The sequence below is a fragment of the Diplotaxodon limnothrissa genome, linkage group LG7, assembly GCF_057381915.1.
Source record: "Diplotaxodon limnothrissa isolate DT_005_m linkage group LG7, D_limnothrissa_male_GT1.1, whole genome shotgun sequence".
NCBI classification, from domain to species: domain Eukaryota; kingdom Metazoa; phylum Chordata; class Actinopteri; order Cichliformes; family Cichlidae; genus Diplotaxodon; species Diplotaxodon limnothrissa.
The window spans coordinates 19,694,227-19,716,163 of NC_140602.1; the positions used below are offsets into that span (position 1 = coordinate 19,694,227).

Consider the following 21,937-nt stretch of genomic DNA (forward strand, 5'->3'; position numbering starts at 1 on the left):
GATGTTTTTTCGAGTCCTTATGGTAGTTTTACACGACCTCTACTGCCACCTGCTGGTAAGAAACAGCAGCTGAAGAACTTGCAAGGACATGACATGTTTTTTAAGCATCTTCTAGAAAAACTGCAGACTTTAACAAATACTTTGTAGAAAACACATTTTATTTTAATCAACCAGTTTTGTACTATGGTGCCAAAGATCACATCAGGCTAAACTGCCCAAAAAGTAATCTCCACTATCAGCAACAACAATGTCTGTCTTTGTTTTCCTTAGCACAAACATTCACACTGACAGAACACTGACGCCCGCAGCATTCATTTCTTGTATTTATGATGTAGGTGCATCACTGTTGTCTGCCCACTCACGAGAACTCAACAGCCGCTTTCCCAGGCTGCCTGCATCCAGTCATCCAGTCACAATCACCCCTTTGTGGTCAACTTATTGGAGGCCTAACTGGTGTTACTGCAATAATTACTCGATTCACTCATCAATATATGGAAAGAATATGAATTTGCAAACGGTCAAATAATTCAATGTGGCCAAAATGGTTCATATAGAAATAAAATATTCAGCAAATATGGCACAAAGAAAAGTGTAGAGCGTCCACTAGGTGGCGCCTTTGCCATGTCTTTAAAGAGTGAGCGAGGTCTAGTGACTGGAGGGATCAGTGTTAAATGTGATTAATTAGAAATGACTGTGTGCAGAAAATATAAATACGCAAACAAAATAATTTCATTTCCTTGGTTCTATATTTCAAACTCATTTTATCATCGCATATTTAATGTGGTGGCGGAAGCTATTTTGAAACCACGCTTAGCTTTGCTTCATTTCAGCAAATGTAAACTGCTCAGTGGTTTATTTGCAGGACCTGCCCACACAGAGCTTTCAATCCTATCCACTTACACTCAATCAATAACACCATTCCATTTATACAGGAATGACATCATGCAAGCTCTTATAAAAGCGCTGCTGCAAGTATTCTTCTTTTCAAATTCCTGGCAACTTTGGAAAAAGCAACAGTATATTATTGAATTCTGACTCATATGTGTCAGCCTGAGCCTTGCAAGCATTTCATTAGTTCCTTATTGCATTGACATGGGTGGGGGTGGGGGGTATCCCAAAGCGGATGTCAGAGCTTTTTGTAGTGTTTTGGGTGAAGTGGCAAAGCAGGAGGAGATGAAGGATGGTGCATGGCCTTTAGAGATGCAACCCAAGAGACAGGATGCACACAGAGTCATTGTCTCAGCAGGCTTAGTATTCAGCTCCCTTTTGCTCCATCACCATGGCCGAGGACCAAATCAATTCAGCCTGTTGGCTGGCAGGGGTACAGCTACCCAGTGGGTGCAGCCCACATACAAATACACCCAACACTGGTCTAGACACACAGAATGCAGTGCTGTGGTAGACTTCTTCCCACGCTACAATGTTACAGCTCTGAGCAGTGTTACTCCAGTGATGTGCTGTCAAGCCATTCCCCTCTTTGTGTCAGAGACATCTGGTGGCTGCACAAGAAGCTCAGCATGGCTGCTAACGTCTGATATGTGTGAAACTCTGACATAGGAAATGATATACAGGTGGCAGTGCAACACGCTGGAGTTTTAGTGCCTGTAGGGACTGGATTATGTCAAAAATGAGAAATAGTTGCTTCTTGCGCAAAGCTGTCACTTGTTATGTGACAACTGGCTAAAAAAATCCAAGGGTGTGCAAGAACTCTCGCTGTGAGTGACAACCTCAAGCCTGACCTTGATATGAGATACCGGGCTGCAGTCTCAGACAGTGAGCTATGTCTGATGTCCACGTTGGGATAGCGGCTGGCACTCACCTTGTTATCCATCTGTGTGTGTGTGTGTCTGTGTATTTATATGTGCTGCTGGCCAGAAAGAGAACACCATCTACTACCATATGCTTCAGCCCCCTGTAGTGCCAAGGTTCTTCTTTCCATATCTTGTGCTCTGGAGTTTTAGAACACACCGAGGTCCCCGGCTGATCCCAGGATGCCACTTGTGTTTCCAATATTTCTCGAAAGATAAAGAGGTCAGAACAGACCAATGGCGTTCCACGATTTTGCATAGTGCCGTTTAAGTTCTGCCTTTTCTCATAAGAGACCAGCACTGTATGTAAACTGTATGTAAAGTTTACCTCAGGAAGATAGTTTGAAAACCAAAGGAGCTTCAAAAGTTTGAAACATCCGATGAGAGAATAAACCAAAGAAGAGAACACCAAGGAGCAATGATCAATCACCTTATTTTTTATTATTAATTTTGAAGCAAAAAAATAAAATAAAAAATCTGAGTCAAAGACATTTTCCTTACTGCACAGACTTTACCTGCTGGTTCCTTCCGCTGCTATCGTCTGATTTGACATCTTTGTATAAAATTTCTTAGACTCAGGTGATTCATGTGGTTTAGTTTGTCAATATGGAGTTTTTTTTAATGATATGAACAAAATGCCTCCTGATGTGTGTGAATGGTGAAGTATTGCTGCCCTTCAGGGAAGGCAGTAGGTTGTATAGTTATCTCCTGATTGGGCAAAATCACTACCCTGAAACCACACAACCTACTACCTCACCCCGTACGAACATCAGTAAAGGCCCTACAGGCTGGGTAAAATCTTTGGTAATGATAAAAGCGTTATGATGACATATACAATCTGTAAATGAATATACAGAATTTGACAAAAACCATACCTACATGAAAAGCAAACACTGAGATTTTTGTCGAGTTTTAATTACTAAAACCCCCCAAATTGTGATGATTTCTTTTAGATTTTTACAAGTGCAAAGAAAATGAACAAAGAGACTGGCGGCTAAACAGGAGGAACCTTTGGAAACGATTATGCAGCGCAAAGTGTCTGCTGAGATATGAAGAGGACATTTTTGCTGTTGTTGTGTTTTACACAAAAAGAATGAACGCTTACAATGAAAACACAGTTGTACTTTATTGGCAATCAACGACTTCCACAAAGCGGCTACAGTCCTTAATAACTTTCTGCTATCAAACTCGGGCTACTGAGCCGTTAGCAAGCAGTGCGTCGATCTGGATCCGTGCACTCCACCAAAGGCATCTGACGACATTACAGCCACTTCAGGAAAGACAGTAAGTTGTATAGTTATCTGACAGGAAGGGTACGACCCTAAAACTATACAACCTACTACCTCACCCCAAAGGACAGTCTTTAAAAACAAAGTCCTTTCAGGTCCCCGTTCATGCAGGTAATCCGCTTTGACAAGGCTCACTGAACACAGAACAGCGGTTATGATTCACAGAAACATGCCACTCTCCTCTGGGACACCTCACCACCACGGCCAGAGTCTGTGCGCTCAAAACACAATGTGACAACTGGGTCTCCGGGTTCATGGCCCGGGCTGAGGGGGGTAATTCAAATGACCCAACAAGGCACACATGTCTCAAGCAAATTGCGCAGCCAAGACATTTCCATATTCAAATGCAACCAGTAAATAACTTAAATGGTATATTCATAATGAACATTGTATAGCAAACACGCTAACCTCAAAAACACTCAGAAACATTATTATATTCACAAATATCACATAGCTTTTAGAAGCTAGGGTGGGTGTGGCCAGTCACATGACAAATAAGCAAATATCATTTTAGATCAAGTTCTGGCAAACCTATATACTATTAAGATCAGTGTTCAAAGTAACGTATATTAAACAGAGCTATGCTGTTTCCAGTTTGGCAGCACTGTTTCCTGTGGTTCTGAGCGATAACCTTGCTCACTAAAGTTGAGAGTGGGAGAGCTCAAGCTAGCTCATATCCTGGCCCACATGTGTGGAGCAGAGGTCTGCAGCTGCTGCTGCCTCCGTTAATGTTTCTCACCTGCTATATAACATGCATCGAGAAAAGGGGCTGGAAGGGCCCACTGGCCTATAACCTCCTCCCTCCATCATGGTTTCAGCAGCATGTCAGGTAGTCTCCATGTGGAAAAACCCAAGAGGGAAAATCTGTTACTTCTGCAACAAAGACAAAAGGGGAAACAGAAAAATACTCCTGCATGATGACTTTTAGATTTGACATATGTGAGATCAATTGCAAACACTGCAGCCAGTTCAAACGCTGCATTTTGGACCTTTGGGTGAAGACGTGTCTGGCTTTGCTTGCAGTTTGTATATGGGGGTTATATTTATTTACAGTGCGGTTCATGCTCATGTGTTCTTTGATAAAACCACACCATTGTGCGTGTTTCGTGCCATACAGTCGGCTGATTACTGTATATAATCTAATGTACTGGGAAGACAGAAGTGTACAGCACAGCACAATACAAAGCAGTATGTCTTGAGCTGAGAGGCCCCATTGCGTCTGCTCAGTGGTGAGTCTGAGGTTCCCTGCATTATTCAACACCACCTTACTTACACCATAGAGCTGTGGGTTGTAAATATGCGCAGGCACACACCTGTACAGTATAACAGACACAAAAGGACTAAACAGATACTTTGCAGACAGAAACAACCTGAGAGAAGAAATATGGCAACCTACAGTTAGCACACATATACATTTGCACACACATTTAGTAATGACAAACGGAGCTTGCATAATTTACAAGGACTTAATTTACTTATGATGGACAACACTTAAATTCATATATTTAGATGCTCTAGAATAACACTGCTTTGCAGAAGGCCTGAACTTAGAACAAACTCCACTGCGGAGCTCAACTTGCAATGATTTTAGGACCTAAATCATAGAGAAAACCGTATGCTAAAGCATATACCTCATTTTATTTTGCAGTCCTGCAAAACTCTCTGTGGCGCGGGGCCCAGACTTCATAATGTAGGGTCAAGACACATTGTCCTCTACATCTGCTGATTGAACATACTTTAATCTAATATAGTATATGACCCTGGGGTCCCGACCAATAAATAATGAAAAATATCATTTTCAAGTGAAGTCAGAGCCAGTTGCTATCTTCCAGTGACAGGAAAATATTCACGCTTACACCCACGCACATGTACTGTAGAGAACTAACATGAAATGCAAGCATATATACACACACCCACAGGTCCATACTCATGTTGCACACTTGTTTTTTTTTTACCGCAGTTATAGAGGACAATCTGGAACTCTTCTTTGGTTGTCGTGCAAACTCAACAAGCTGGCTCTGTAACTAAAGTACTGCTTCAGCCTCACACTTCCCTCAGCTCAAGTTCTGCTTTCTGCACATCTTTGCCTCACAATGTCCCATAAAACACATATATGGATGCACACGTGAAACCAAATCTCATACAGAAGGTCACAGTTTGAAACACATGCACATAAGCTTGGAAAAAGGAAGTAAGGTAAAACATTTTGCTGATTTATCTAATCATATTTTCACACAGTGTTCACAGCAAAGCTAGGCGCTGCTTAAAAACTCACTTTAACTTAATCACACTTGAGTCTAAGTGCTACATTGCCAATCAGTTCAGCTATAACCTTGCAACCTGATCTTTGAGGTTCTGGTGGTTTAAGGTCAGCGAGTGGGTAGATTTTTTTTAAAGACCACTTTAATGTAATATCCAACCTCAGATTCTTATTATTCATTCCTGCAAATTACAAATTTCCATCATGTTTTGTCGTTTTACTGACCACTCAAAGCTTTACTGTATCTCATCTATTCTGCACTTATAGAACATACCAGCATGAATATACTGTCGTTCATTACCAGAACCTTCTGGCTGTGAGGCAGCAGTATTAACCTCAACAACATTGTATCACCGACATAAAAGATGGTTACAGAAAGAAATGTTAGTATATATTAAATGCTCTTCATTTACCTAAAATAAATAAATGATAATACAAACCACTACAACAGTAAAATCAATATTTAAACCTTCTCGCCTTTTATTTGGTCACAGTCAAGACTGACTTCTGATGTTTCACCATAAAAGCTAGAGGTGACAGTGCAGTAGCACTAGCAATGTAGTTTTTACTGCAAGGGGATATTTCTGGCACTCAGAAGGATCTACAAAGTTCATTAAAGTCATGCAATTTGCATTTTTTGTTTCTATACTTATGTATAGAGGCAAATAGTTGACTTTTGGCCAAAGATGTAATAAAGTTTACGACGCACAAGTACAACTATGTTGCATATCCAGTGACCTAGTCAAACCGACGAGATCTGCAAGTAGCACGAAATTTCAAGCGGTAAATTTGAAATCATATGCTTACTTATTGGCTAATATCTAATCAGACAATTACTACATCATCTGTACTGAAAGTCAATGTGGACACAGGTTTTCTATAGCATTCATTTAACCGTTTGTTTGATAACCAAAAACTACCAGGCCAACCTTCAAGAATAATAAAATAAAACAAAAAGCTTCTTACTTGCCACAAGGGGTCACCACAGCAGGTGGCTCTGCATACTTTGTCAGAGTTAGATGCTAGATACAAGCCCTAAAGGGATGTATGTCTCCAGCTGGAACTGAACAAGTGCCCTTTGACTTCCCAAGCATATGTGTTAACCACTACACCACTGGAGGGTCTTCCTTGTGTGCAAAAATCCTGATGGGTAAAAAAAAAGAAAAAAGAAAATACAATAATATCTATAAAAAACATTGTATTCAGGGTAAAAAGATCACTCACACACTACACTATAGTTCAACTTTGCAAGTACACCCATACACACTCAACATGGTGACATTAGTCACAAATGATGTGGTCAGAAATACCTGTTTTTCTTTTTATGTCCTGCTGCAGCAGAAGTGGTGCAGACACGAGGAATCTTGTAGATAGACAGGGTGGACTATTCACCCCCCACCACCCTTGATACAGATAGCACAGCAGTCATGACCCATCTATTTATACCAGGGCCAAGGGGCAGGCAGCAGTAGGAGGAGGACAGGAGCTGGGGGAAGAGGAGAGGCTGCTTGGGCAGGTCCTGTTACACATGCCAGGGGGAATGGCTGGGGCAAGCCACAGGGGGATTCTGCTCAAAGTCAGACAGGCTGACCTCCCCGTCACCTCTGCATGAGGCAGATACTGAGCTTGCAAACCTTGTGCAAGTGTGTGTTAGGAATGAAAGAACAGGGAGTTCAAAGTTCACATCAATAAGTTTGAATGTACAGTGTGTGCATAGCGCGTGTTTGTGATGCTGCAAGAACACATTAGCGCATGTGCACTGAACGCACTTGACACTTGTGGTGTTTGTGCATGCAGATGAGCAAATGCATACATGTGCAAGTGTGCATGTACTCACGCCAACGTGGTTAAAGTGTGTGTCTGCCTGTAAGACTGCGAGATGAACTGGCCCCACTGACTTATACCCCTCCAACCCCTCCATCCCGCAGCAGAGCCATAAACATGCCAGGTGAGGAGGGCTGGATTAGGCAAACTTAGCTCATTCCAGTGTGGCCCTGCGGCCCCAACTCTAGGGGTAAAAAACAAATGAGACCCCAATCACTGTAATGACAATGTACACAGCAGGGGTTTCCCACACCACTCAGCCCAACCTTGCCAGCTGCTTCTCATCTCTCTCACGCAGTGTACAATTGCACATACACAAAGAAACATCCACACATTTGCATGCATATACACACAGGCTGCAGGATGCACAGCAAGACGAAAACGGACTTTTAATTCATTTGAAAGCCTGATGCTTAGCCTTGCCCACCCCAGCTGTAAAACTCAGAAACTAGTCTTACTTGTTATCACATATCGTCCACCTGGGCCTCACACAGAGTTTCTGTCTGATTTCTCAGACTTTTTATCTGATTTTAGTTCTCAGCTCAGATAAAATAATTATTGTGGGTGATTTTAACATCCATGTAGATGCTAAAAATGACAGCCTCAACATGGCATTTAATCTGTTATTAGACTCAATTGGCTTCTCTCAAAATGTAAAAGAACCCACCCACCACTTAACTTGAAAGGGGCCTTTAACATATGGCATAGAAACTGAACATTTAACAGTGTTTCCTGAAAACCCTCTCCTGTCTGATCCTTTCCTGATAACATTTACATTTACAATAATTGATTACACAGCGGTGGAGAGTAGACTTTATCACAGTAGATGTCTTTCTGAAAGCGCTGTAACTAAGTTTAAGAATATAATCCACCCACTGTTATCATCTTCAATGCCCTGTACCAACATAGAGCAGAGCAGCTACCTGACCGCTACTCCAACAGAGGTCGATTATCTTGTTAATAATTCTACCTCCTCACTACGTATGACTCTGGATACTGTAGCTCCAGTGAAAACTAAGGTCTCAAATCAGAAGTACCTGACTCCGTGGTATAATTCTCAAACACATAGTCTAAAGCAGATTACTCGTAAGCTGAAGAGGAAATGGTGTGTCACAAATTTAGAGGATCATCATTTAGCCTGGAGAAATAGTTTGTTGCTTTATAAGAAAGCCCTCCACAAAGCCAGAACATCTTACTATTCATCACTGATTGAAGAAAATAAGAACAACCCCAGGTTTCTCTTCAGCACTGTAGCCAGGCTGACAAAAACTCAGAGCACTGTTGAGCCAACAATTCCTTCAACGCTAACTAGTAATGACTTCATGAACTTCTTCACAAATAAAATTCTTATCATTAGAGGAAAAATGACCAATAATCATCCCATAGATGTAATATTATCTACAGCTACTCTTAGTACCATTGATATTCATTTAGACTCTTTTTCTCCAATTGATCTTTCTGAGTTAACTTCAATAATTACTTCCTCCAAACCATCAACGTGTCTTTTAGACCCCATTCCTACAAAACTGCTCAAAGAAGTCCTGCCATTAATTAATTCTTCGATCTTAAATATGATCAACCTATCTCTAATAATCGGCTATGTACCACAGGCCTACAAGGTGGCTGTAGTTAAACCTTTACTCAGACCCAGCAGTCTTAGCTAATTATAGGCCAATCTCCAACCTTCCTTTCATATCAAAAATCCTTGAAAGAGTAGTTGTCAAACAGCTAACAGATCATCTGCAGAGGAATGGTTTATTTGAAGAGTTTCAGTCAGGTTTCAGAGCTCATCACAGCACAGAAACAGCTTTAGTGAAGGTTACAAATGATCTTCTTATGGCCTCTGACAGTGGACTCATCTCTGTGCTTGTCCTGCTAGACCTTAGTGCAGCGTTCGATACTGTTGACCATAATATCCTATTAGAGCGATTAGAACATGCTGTAGGTATTACAGGTACTGCACTGCAGTGGTTTGAATCATATCTATCTAATAGACTCCAATTTGTACATGTAAATAGAGAGTCCTCTTCACACACTGAGGTTAATTATGGAGTTCCACAGGGTTCAGTGCTAGGACCAATTCTGTTTACACTATACATGCTTCCCCTTAGGCAGCATCATTAGAAGACATAGCATAAATTTTCACTGCTATGCAGATGACACCCAGCTCTATCTGTCCATGAAGCCAGATAACACACACCAATTAGTTAAACTGCAGGAATGTCTTAAAGACATAAAGACCTGGATGACCGCTAACTTTCTGCTTCTTAATTCAGATAAAACTGAGGTTATTGTACTCGGCCCTGAAAAGCTTAGAAATATGGTATCTAACCAGATTCTTACTCTGGATGGCATTACCTTGGCCTCCAGTAATGCTGTGAGGAACCTTGGAGTTATTTTTGACCAGGATATGTCCTTCAACGCACATATTAAACAAATATGTAAGACTGCTTTCATCCATTTGCACAACATCTCTAAAGGTAGAAATATCCTGTCTCAGAGTGACGCTGAAAAACTAGTTCATGCATTTATTACTTCCAGGCTGGACTACTGTAATTCATTATTATCAGGATGTCCAAAAAACTCACTGAAAAGCCTTCAGCTAATCCAAAATGCTGCAGCAAGAGTGCTGACAGGGACTAGAAAGAGAGAGAATATTTCTCCTGTTTTGGCTTCCCTTCATTGGCTTCCTGTTAAATCCAGAATTGAATTCAAAATCCTGCTCCTCACATGCAAGGTCTTAAATAATCAGGCCCTATCTTATCTTAATGACCTTGTAGTACCATATCACCCTATTAGAGCACTTTGCTCTCGCTCTGCAGGCCTACTTGTTGTTCCTAGAGTATTTAAAAGTAGAATAGGAGGGAGAGCCTTCAGTTTTCAGGCCCCTCTTCTCTGGAACCAGCTTCCAGTTTGGATTCGGGAGACAGACACTATCTCTACTTTCAAGATCAGGCTTAAAACTTTCCTTTTTGCTAAAGCATATAGTTAGGGCTGGACCAGGTGACCCTGAATCCTCCCTTAGTTATGCTGCAATAGATGTAGGCTGTCGGGGGATTCCCATGGTGCATTGAGTTTTTCCTTTCCAGTCACCTTTCGCACTCACTATGTGTTAATAGACCTCTCTGCATTGAATCATATCTGTTATTAATCTCTGTCTCTCTTCCACAGCATGTCTTTATCCTGTCTTCCTTCTCTCACCCCAACCGGTCGCAGCAGATGGTCACCCCTCCCTGAGCCTGGTTCTGCCGGAGGTTTCTTCCTGTTAAAAGGGAGTTTTTCCTTCCCACTGTCGCCAAAGTGCTTGCTCATAGGGGGTCATATGATTGTTGGGTTTTTCTCTGTATCTATGAAGCGCCTTGAGGCGACTTTTGTTGTGATTTGGCGCTATATAAATAAAACTGAATTGAATTGAAGACAAAGGTCTACCCAGAAAAAAAGCTTGAAAGCAGGTGTCTCACACTGTCGCAAATCTGGGCCCCCTGAGTAATGGTGCCTGTCTATGTTTTCAATGACTCTACAGATTATTGCTCAAGACATTCAAAATTACAGTTATCAGAGGGCACTTAACAATGAGAATTTATTATTTATTCAAAGGTGGATGGTTGGTTTTATTTTGCATAGGTGGTACAGAAGTGCATGATTTCACTTTAAAATGATGTTAACCCTCACGTTATGCTTTGTGGGGTTATTTCTATGTATGCTCCCTCACCTTCTTCTTCTTAGGACACTGGTATTTTTATAGATACAGGTCTTAAGAAACTTGAACTGTGTTAGTTTCCCATAGTGGGTTACGTTGATACCGAGTTAAATAAATGTATAAAAATACAAAAAAAGTAACCTTTTTTTGCTCATCGAAGTCAAAGTCTTAATCTTCGTATTGCAAACTCTAAAGAGCTCTGGTGAAATGTGCACTGCCATGTGGCTGCTGGTGACCTGCAAGGCCTCTGTCTATTAGAGGAAGGCTATAGCTCTGACACGTCTACATGCACTGTGTTCAGCGCCGGCCTGCTCGCAGGGCCCCTTTCAAATGGGCAGTGCCCCTTTGAGCGGCATCTGTCACCAGCTATATTTAGAGGGTTGAACAAATACCTTTCTCCCTGAATATGAACTTCAGCTGACAGACAGCAGGCCAGAGCAGGCAGACGGGGATCTGCACAGTTTGTAACCTTCAAGAGCCTGTAACTCTCAGGCTACAGCTGCGTTTAGTCAGGCTCACCGCTGAAATCTAACGCTGTAAATACAGCGCAGTCAACCATAGTTAGCATTGATTTGGCAGAAGGTTTTAGCACCAGTTCCTACAGTTCCAGGATAGCTGCCAGCATAAATGGGAATATACAGTTATATATCCTGATAACAACTTTTAATACCCCCCCACACACACACCTACCCACACCTAAACAGTGAGGTATAAAAGAAAAATGACTGAATGAACTGCTGTGCCTTCAATCGCCTTCAATGCTTTGAAGATTGCTACGTTTCTGCCTATAGGGGTTTGTGCGTGTGACAGTACAAGTGAGGCAGCCAGTGTGTGACTACATGACCCTGTTGCATGGCCATCTGCTCCATATAACCATAAACAAATGCAGGCAGGCACAGCTTCACAGTATTATTTCCAAGAGGTCTAGGCCGGTAAATGTATTCAAGCTTTGGTCTCTGGGTAGATGTTGTAGTGATATGCCCTAGAAGCAGGCCGCGGTTATGCAACAGGATTCATAATTCATACTACAAACACAACATGGAGGCCTCTCTGTCCCATATGCAAGCACATGGGCAGATTAAGGAGTGAGCAGTCAAAGGGTACAGAGTGCATTCGGAGCTGCCGCTGACTGAGTGGCTGTCTCATAGAGAACGTGTATGTGACAGGCCTAAATAGGCCAGGTTTTACTGCCAGAGGGACCTCTGCTATATTTTGCACCTACTGTCTAAATCAGTTACATGGCAGCAGTGAGGCACAATGATACAGTGAGGGAGGTTTTATAACACTTGACGCTATTAACAGGTACAACCCGATGAATGGTGTCAATCTGCTCATTTATTTTCTGGTCATTTACAATATAGCTGATGTTTGCTGTTTTTCCGTGGAACACTTTAGCCCCTTTCTTCACACACACACACACACACACACACACACACACACACACACACACACACACACACACACACACACACACACACACACACACACACACACACACACACACACACACACACACACACGTATAACAAAGTTCTTGGAGCTGGTGCGATGAGGTTCATCCAACCTTGCAATTTCAAGCAAGTCTTTTTTCCCTCTGCTTTTTAGGTCAATTTTGCTTTTTCTAACATAATTTCTGCTTTTATGACTTTACAATAATTATATTATGTATGATTTTTTTTCTCCCAACCCCAGACTTTTTCTTCTTCTTTTCTTTAACTCGCTGTTGCAATACTGGGCTGTTAACCTGAAACAGTCCCAGAAGCAAAGCAAACAAAAATTAAAAAAAAGAAATGGTGTGTGTCATTTCAGACTTGTAGTGGGGGATCAAGAGAGCTTTATACACCTACTGAACACCTGCTTTAGTGTCTGTGGGCTGTAAATGAGAGAAGGGCTTTAATAAAATCTGCACTTATAATCAAACGTGGAGCGCACACAGAATTCCAGAGCCGCAGGCAGCCAGTCACTATAGCTATAGATTGCAGGGTGGTGCCTGGGGTTACTAAGTCCGTACAATACAGCCGCAGTTATGGGCTGAAGCTCCAGCTCGGTGCACTGTGGTTAGGGTGGAGACAGGTTAAAAAGCAGAGGTTAAAGATTTTATCCATTCACTGGCTTTAAGTAGCTACAAGACAGCAGGTTATGTTGAGAGAAAGCAGGCGGGGCTTGGAGGCAACGCGCAAGGGTGCGACACAACTGTGGCCACTGCCAGCGCACATTTGCCCCTATGAAAAAAAAGGCCCTGTTTATGGTGTCCACTCGAGGTCAGCTTGTTGAAAAGAGGAGCTGGAAGTGATCCAGAGTGGAGGCCGCTTGATTTTTATCTAATCAGCCAACAACAATTAAAACATTTCCCCATAAGAAATAGGCACGCTAATTGTCCTGTCACTGTATATTAGAGCGCTACTCTTCCTCAATTTGCACACCTTTTCACAGTTTATTAGACTTTATTCCCCCCTTTTCCCCCTGAACCCAGCATCCAGTTGCACCCACTTTGTTCTTTCCCACTTTACTCTGTTCTTCTGCTACCTGACTACTTTGGCAGCGATGCACAAAATGGCGGCAGGGAGCTGAGAGCTGGAAGGCACAGAGTGGAAGCCATTTTCCAACAGTTTCAGGACCATGCATAGGGAGAGAGAGGGAGAGTCAAGTCGTTGTCTAGCAGGCAGTTCGGATAAGTGTTTTCTGCGCATGTGCGCGAAAAGATTATCTTTGTTTTGTTTGTTTTTTCTTTCTTAATGTGCTGCGCTAATAAAGCCATCGGGACCTTGGCTTTTCTAAAAAAAGGGATAAAGGCCCAACACATTATGATTTTAATCTGTTCCAGGCTCACAAAGAGAAAGAAAATACATGTAGACAAAGCGGAGACGTAATCTGCACAGCGTTTAATTACAGGCCCCTATCTCAATGAAATTGAAATGCAAGACAATCCAACAGCATCAGAATACATCATCCTGTACAAAAAAAAGCCCAAAACATTTCTAACACGTTGGGGTACTTACAATCGGCAGTGTGTGTTTGCATAATTTCTCTCTCTGGCCAAAACTGTTTGCGCTTGGAGATCAAAACTGTCTCACTGCCTACGAGAAGGAAAGACAGAGAGGGGGGGGGGGGGGGAATGGAGTGAGAGACAATTTACAGCAACGTAAACAGAGAGGAAGTGAAAAACACAATCGAGAGGAGCGGAGACAGAGAGCCTGATCGGTTGAGTAGCCAGCAGCAGCAGTAGCAGCGGCAGAGGGCTGTAGGGTCTTTTCTCTGTAGCCTGTTTACTAATAAGCTCACCCTACACTTCTGCCTGGCCAAGAAAGCTCATTAGCGAAACATGTAACACACCGCACCCTCTCTGCACACTTCACACGCACACAAGCTCCTCTGTGGCCTCGGCCTCGCCCGGTAGCGCCCACTCGCTGCATACATGTGCACGCTTTGGCACACCGTGTTACCGAAAGCCCACAGTGTCATATGCGTGGGTGAAGTGGTGCATCTGCACGTACTTGTGAGTCTAATAAGTCTTTTTTCGTTTTTTTCTTTTACACATGCAGCACAGTATGCTCGGTTCGCAGAAGAGGGTTATCGTGCGTCGTGCACATGTGACGCCATCACGTGGAGGTGGAACAGGAAGCGAGGCGACAGAGGTAGGCGTTGTTAGCCAAATCTCAGATTGCGCAAGTAAAAAATAAGCGCAGAAGAGAATAAAGAGCAAATGTGACAATTTCGCGGGCCCAGGAGGACACTGCCGATTTAAGGCCTTCACTCGGTGCGGCGGCAGCTGCCGAAAGGTGATAATTCTGGACACGGATGCTAATTGCAACGCGGAGCACGGCCTTGTCGGGCAAAGGGTCTTTTATATATTGTTTCTAACGTTTGTAATTACAGTGCAGTACCTCGGAGTGTTGCCAGCACATGTTTATGGGCTCATGAGTAACCCAACTCCTCCAGCCTCCACGGAGAGAGATTCATGTCCGAGCTGTGCACCCACTGCACTCTGTGCATGTGTGGGTATGCTGTTTGTGTGCATATACATGTTGATGACTCATGAACCTGGCTGTGTGTGTGCAGATGGGACAGTCAACATGATATGAGAATATACCACATGAATGGCTGTGAGTATAGAAAGAAAACTACACATACATTATGTCGGTGGGTTTTGTGTTGGTATGGAGGCTTTTGTCATACTTCACTCGAAATTCTAAAACCTTTTGGTGATTGCAAGCGAGGAAACCTGAGTATATGCACATTACATAAACATCAAGTGCTGTATTTGCTGTATTACATGGCAGAAGTCAGCAGAAACTGTAGTCAAACAAAATGAGCAAAAAAAACAAAAAAAAACCCAGCCCAAACCAATCCAGTTCACTAAACGTTGCCAACAGTAAATGCAGCCAACATAATTTAGCTCATCAGTGACGAGCAGTAGAAAGTGATGGAGTGGAGGTGAGCTGAAGGAAAGGGATTTACAGTATTTTGATAGTCGGGGGGGGGAGGGTTGCAGGCGAGGCTTTTCAACACTTCCAATTTTACCTCCGAGTGGAACGAGGTTGCTGATTCTGCAGTTTTTCTCGGACTAAATTGCCTTGGCGACAGCAGAGGCCAAAAGCTGAAGAAATATATGAGTGCTGGAAAAGAAAAAACCGAGTGGGTGCAGCTGAGCATTATCTGGAATATCGCTTTGCCTGGCAGGTACATAAAACAAGCATCTGTCCCGACGATGTGTGCCGAGAGACACTCGCACGTGATGCTGTGTATTACAGCCTCAGTGCGTTTGATTAGGGCAGGAAGAGAAAAACAATGAGTATTTACAATGCTCAGATATTACATGTGTCAAACTTCTAACAAACTCTCATGAGAAAACAGTTTTCAAATGTGAGAGTTGTCCAATTGAGGGGAAAAAAGAAACACAAACTTTTGCTCATGGTGTAAAGCATTTTTTTTACTTACAGAATGTCTGGAGGAAAAAAAAAAAAAGAGGGATATGTACAGGGGAGGAAAATTCTAATTTTCTGTCATGCCTTGAAACTTTGTCCCAGTCCAATATTATGTCATTATGACTGTACTTACCGTCTCTGTGGAATTGCTGTGGTTTTGTGGATAAATTACATGTGACACTCCCAGCTGACATCCTGATTAACACAGGAAGGAACAAAAAAAAAGTCCAGTCCTCAGTAGTCTGCAGGGTAATGGACTAATGGCTTCCATGTATGATGAGATGGGTGAGAAAAAGCAGGATTTTTTTTTTTGTTGGTGCAGGAATATGAATGTAAGAGCATCAGCATATGTGCCTGTCATTGTGTTGTAGCTGGGTACTGTTTGTAAATGAACAGAAAGAGAGAGACAAAGAGCAGCAGTGATCGAGCAAACTAAAAAGTGAAGAAAGCGGCGAATTAGAGAAATGAAACAGTAGTTTTGGATAGCTTCACGTTGTTAAAGTAGAAGCGAACGAGCAAAATAACTTGCGCAACCCTTTGAAAAGATGCCGCGCTGCCAGATTTCGCGTGAACGCAGCGCATGCTTCACAAACAGGAAAGGACACACGAGCAGAAACACAGACTTGGAGATACATTCAACCCCGCAAAAATGTAGCAAACTGAAGCAAACACAAGCATCAAAACCGTGGAGGTTGCGCATTGTCTCTGTAACACGAATGGGTCTGTATGTTTTAGTATACCGAATGTTCTCGTGGTCGCTGTGTTATCACAGAGTCCCGCCCTCACACCCTGCCTGCAATCACTGCCCGAGGACTACACACCGACACAGACTGCACAAAGGTTCCGGTGCAGAAACATCCAAACATAACCACATAAAAATAAAATACGGATAAAGTAGGAGTGGTGCTGCAGATAAACACACCTCAATACACAGCTTAGGTGTTAATCTATACATAGTTTGGGTTTTTCCCCAGCGTTTTATAATTTTTTTTTAGTTTTTATGACATAATTTCAGCACTTATATAGTTGACCAGAACACTGAAAATTCTTGTATATGTTTTTTTGTGTGTGTGTGCGTGCATTGAGGACTTTTTCTCTAGATTCTCTCCTCTCTGTTTAGGCCTGGCCTACTTTCTCGTGTACTGTAACTCCTATGTGTGCCACAGCCTGTAGTGGCCACTGTAGATCCACTCATGGATTCTTCCACGTTGAGGAGAGCAACAGGGGGCCTGGTCATCTTCTAATACAGAGACTCGGCATGACTGCACTAAAGGGCCCCCTTTAAAAGTTTTCTAACTGTAATGTTGAAGGCGCTACGATGCCTACACGAGCACAGTGAAAAGCATTTTATTGCAGGTTTTGGTGGAATTCACCTTGACCTTTAGATGCGCTGCAGTAAGACTATGCAGACCTGCTGCATAGTCTTACTGCTTCAGTAAGAATCCTGCACCTAAATATAGGATGGATCAATATATTGAAGCTTTGAACTCATTTTAGATTGACATAAAATCACATCAGGTTTAATTTTTTTATGTATTTTCTTTAATATACACAACCATTTACTAAAAAGTGGGAAAGTAGTGTAAAAAGTTTAATAGAAACAGACATGCAGTTAAGAAATATCTGATCACATAATAAACAGTGAGATAAACGTGCTAGAAAATTTCCATTCTTTAAACATAGAAAACACTTTTACAGTGAACCTGTGAATACATTCAACTTAAGAGTGCTACATGCGTTTTTGTAGAGCAAGCCCAGACAGCAGAGTAGGACAACACAATCCCAAACCCTGACAGCTCTCCAGAGAGCTCAGACATACAATATAACTTCCATTATGTTGGCTTTCTCAGTTTTATTGTATTTTTAACAGCACACTGAAGCCGCTTTAAGCAGCAGAATTCAAAGCGGCTTCATTATTATGGCACAAAAATATATTTACAGTGAGTGGTGACTTGGCCCCCATTCATCACTCCAATCTGGATTTCATATTAGCCAGGAGGAAATTGGATGAAATTCACAACATCACAGCAAGCTCATAAATGAAACAAAATCACATAATCTAAAATACCAATTTATCCACTTAACAAATGAAGCACTGTGTCGGTGGCTTATTGCTGTTTTGTACTCATGAATGACTCATTTTCACTGAGTTGCACTAGTAAGAATACGCTGAGCACTCACACACGACCTCAACCACATACTCAAAACTTCAAACTCAAACACTCAGACAGCAGTCTGCACAGGGCTGCCTCACCACACACACACACACACACACACACACACACACACACACACACACACACACACACACACACACACACACACACACACACACACACACACGAGCATCAAAATGTGCAAAATGAAACAGCAACACAAAAGACAACAATATTACACTCCATGTATTCTTGCTGATGTGAAACACATATTTTTTTAAATTATGTACGATTCAGAAATGTGAAAATGTCCAAGTGTGTATAAAGAGATTATTGCAATTTTACACACAAAAGAAATTATGTATTACTGCTACTATATAAATGATCATTTGGAGAATACTTCATACAACAATTGCCTTTTTTACACTATTCGAAAGGTAGAACTAAATGATTATGAACGACTATTATTATTAATAATAATTTAATTCTGAGAATTGTCGCAGTTATAAATACATTTTTTTGTGACACTTGAAAAGCCATGGGATAATAAAAGGGTTTTGTGGTCAAATATATATATACATATGTGTGTGTGTGTGTGTGTGTGTGTGTGTGTGTGTGTGTGTGTGTGTGTGTGTATGTATTTTACACACACACATACATATATATATATATATATATATATATATATATATATATATATATATATATATATATATATATATATATATATATATATATATATATATATATATATATATATATCATATATATATATATATATATATATATATATATATATATATATATATATATATATATATCTATCTATCTATCTATCTATCTCTACAGTAATGTAAATACTTTAAAAACAGTGTTTTAGCATACACATTTTTCTTTTACGCTTTCTGTTTAGTTTCCTCTATGAAGACGTGTGCTTACAAAAAAACTTCACGGGACAAACTTTTGATTTGTTTTAAACAATTACACTTGGCAGAAAAAAATGAGGACGTGCACATGTGCACATATTCGTCCGTTTTTATATTTTCTTCTCTTTTTACTACGCGTCATGACATTTTTGAGTTTCACATGGACAAACTCAAATATAAATTAAACTGAAAGTGAGTAATAAATTAAAAGTAGCAGGGTTACCTCAGTATGATACATATAATAAAAACAGTAATAAATTACTTACAGAATTGCTGCGAATATTGTAGAAAAATAACTGAACATGACAAATAATCTTTTGCATAGTGCACCCCCCTCACACACACACACACTTTCTTTTTGCTTATCTATTAAAAAATGTCCCACGTTTTTTCAGTTGGATTTTTGTTAGCACCATATGTTTTAACTAACATACTAAGACTAAGAATAATTGTTGATTTTTTCCCCCCCATTCAAGTTCAAGGACAGTCAAGTTCAAGTTTGAGAACTTGGTGTTTTAGCTGTGGCATGCAGTTTTGGTGTCTGCTTTGCTTCTGCATTATATTAAGTACATATTTCCATTTACATAAAATAAAAATTAAAAATTAAAAGAAGCCATTTGAGCCACTTTGCTGTTGGTAATTACATGAAAAAATGCTTCTAACCAACTATTTGACTAAACCTCACATCATACACCAAGAAAGCATCAACAAAAAAAAGTACAATTATTATGAACTACTATTAACTACACAAATACATTTACGCGCACGTTTGACGGTAAATTTGTATTAGTGTGTATGTGTGACTGTGTCTGTGTGTGTCCCATTGCTAGCTCTGCTGTGTAGATGCAATAAACTGTTAGTTTGCTTCAGTGCACCCACTGTGGGTTGTACCAGGCTGTTGTGTTGTTGTAGGTATGCTTTTACACACAGAGAGAAAATGCTGAAAACCCCGCCATCTGCCTCTCGACATGCAACCTTCCACTGCACTCCTGCCATTCAGTGCCAAAAAGGCCTTGGGGTGGAGTAGCGAGATACTCCTCCAGCCAAAACCATGTGTCCACAGCTAGTACAGCAAAGCTTACATTCATATGAATGAGCATAATAAGCTACATATGCAACAGTAAGCCTCACTCTTGAAAGCTTTGAGTAATCATTTTGACTTTGTCCTTCAAAAAAAGTCATCTTCTATGTAAAACCCGACACCCAACATAACACAGCACATCTGAAATCCAAAGCAGAATATTCGACAAATACGCAAACTTTTGTTGATTAAACTAGAAAATTTCCGCAATTTTCAAAAAACGCAATCGGAAAACAGCTTTACTGCAAATTTGATTATACTTTCAAGCGACACCTCGAAGAAGATTTTTCTCATTAGACTTGGGAATATACTTTGCTATTTTAATGTCTTAAAAACATTCAAGCAGTACAGATTTCCCATGATCTTGATCATTAAATTCACAATATCCACAGTCATTTTTTATAAATTCTCTTGTTGGTGAAACTGCTGCGTTTGTTGCTCATTCAGGTTTGTTCTTCCATCAAATCAAGAGAAATGCGATTAGTATCAACATAATAACAAAAGCATCTGTAGTTGTATGTAAAGCGCTTCTATCAAAAGCACAAGTCTTGTAAAATCTGTATTCAGACATGTAAGGTATAGATCCAAAAGTGGGGAAAAAATATGAAGGAATCCTCCGATTAACAAAAATTATGTATACAAAAGCAAATGGTGAAGAAATGGTGAGTTATTCTCTATTCCGTTTTCTTGAATAAAATATAAGCTTACCAAGTACAAACTGTAAAAGCACGAACTCAAAGAAATTTGCCATTTAAAAATAAATAGTTGTAAAAATTAAGACGTCCTCCAAAAGCTTCTGAAAACATTAAACTGATCGAAATGATCAGCGCACCACGTGCTTCTCTTCATACAGTGCATTCTAAGCTCGGACAGCATCACTCATATGAAATACCTCCACAACTGTGGCCTTGCACTTACTCACTGATTGCATTAAAGTAGGATTATCCGGTCAACAGAGTGCTTTTCTGCCTTTTTTGTGCGTATCGCTAAACTATGAATGAGTTTGTAGAAATTTTTAGTGGGGAAATGTTCTTGAAATCATGAGAATAGCTGTTAACGCTCTGATATCTGCTGTTCTAAGTGCAGGGCTTTAAATTCAGATGCATAAATGCTCGCTCAGGTGAAAAGAAACTTTGTGCAAAGACCTCAAATTCATCGAGATGTTTATTTGTACAGGATTCCTGCGAAAACTGAACGTCCAAAATGCAAACACATTGATAAAGTACATCGGAAACCATGCATCCATAGGCATATTTTAAATGAAAATTACTCACCAGTTACCAGAGCAAAGACGCTAAATGTCCGGTGAGGTTCGGAAGCTCTTCCCGCTTTGATCCACATCTCTGTCAAGAAGAGGAGAAAGCCATAAGCTCCAGTTTGGTGCTTCTTGCATAACCCCGTGATTTCCCTCAGAATGTCCCGTTCACAGCCGTGCCTCAGCCTCAGCTCCAGCCTCAGTGCCCACGTCAGTCTCACCTCCAGGCACAAATCCCTCCTTCAACCACAGTCTCAACCCAAAGCTCAGGGCTGCATGGCTTGCCTGCCACCAGCTGGGTCCAGGCCCGGTGAGGCCTGAAACAATAGGAGGCCATGAGGCTGTCTGCGAGACTCCAGCTAAGCCCGGCTGCTAGTTAACAAGTCTTTGAATGAGGAATGTTAGCAAACAGACAAACAGCATGTCTGATGCATGCAAATAGCACAACCAGTCCAGACTCAGCCTTGGCTGAGCACATGAATAATTCACAAGTCTATATGCTTCTCTCTCACATTACTCCCTCCCTCTTCTCAAGTGAAATGCCTTCACTGGAATAAGTGAAGCAAAGTATTCAAACCTCTGTTTTACTTTAATACTTGATAACGTAACGCAACAATAATGCAAACCGGTCATGCGGCGACGTAACGTGCACAGCTACTGGTGACATCTCAACAACTTGCAATTCGACAATTTGCTTCCCCCCTTTTTTTTTT

At 41.1% G+C, this 21,937-nt stretch overlaps 1 long non-coding RNA gene across 4 annotated transcripts in view; it reads right to left on the reverse strand.

The window, feature by feature from the left end:
* Positions 1 to 3,198: 3,198 nt before the first annotated feature.
* The window catches only part of LOC146628192 (uncharacterized), a 41,781-nt gene continuing 23,042 nt past the window's right edge, over positions 3,199 to 21,937 (reverse strand). For 2 of the 4 annotated variants that reach the window (XR_014906394.1, XR_014906397.1), the window contains exons 2-5: positions 21,244 to 21,312; positions 13,881 to 13,958; positions 6,668 to 7,365; positions 3,986 to 6,500 (exon numbers count right to left, since the gene is read on the reverse strand). This is a non-coding gene — a long non-coding RNA (uncharacterized LOC146628192). The other 2 variants (XR_014906395.1, XR_014906396.1) reach the window with 2 other exon arrangements.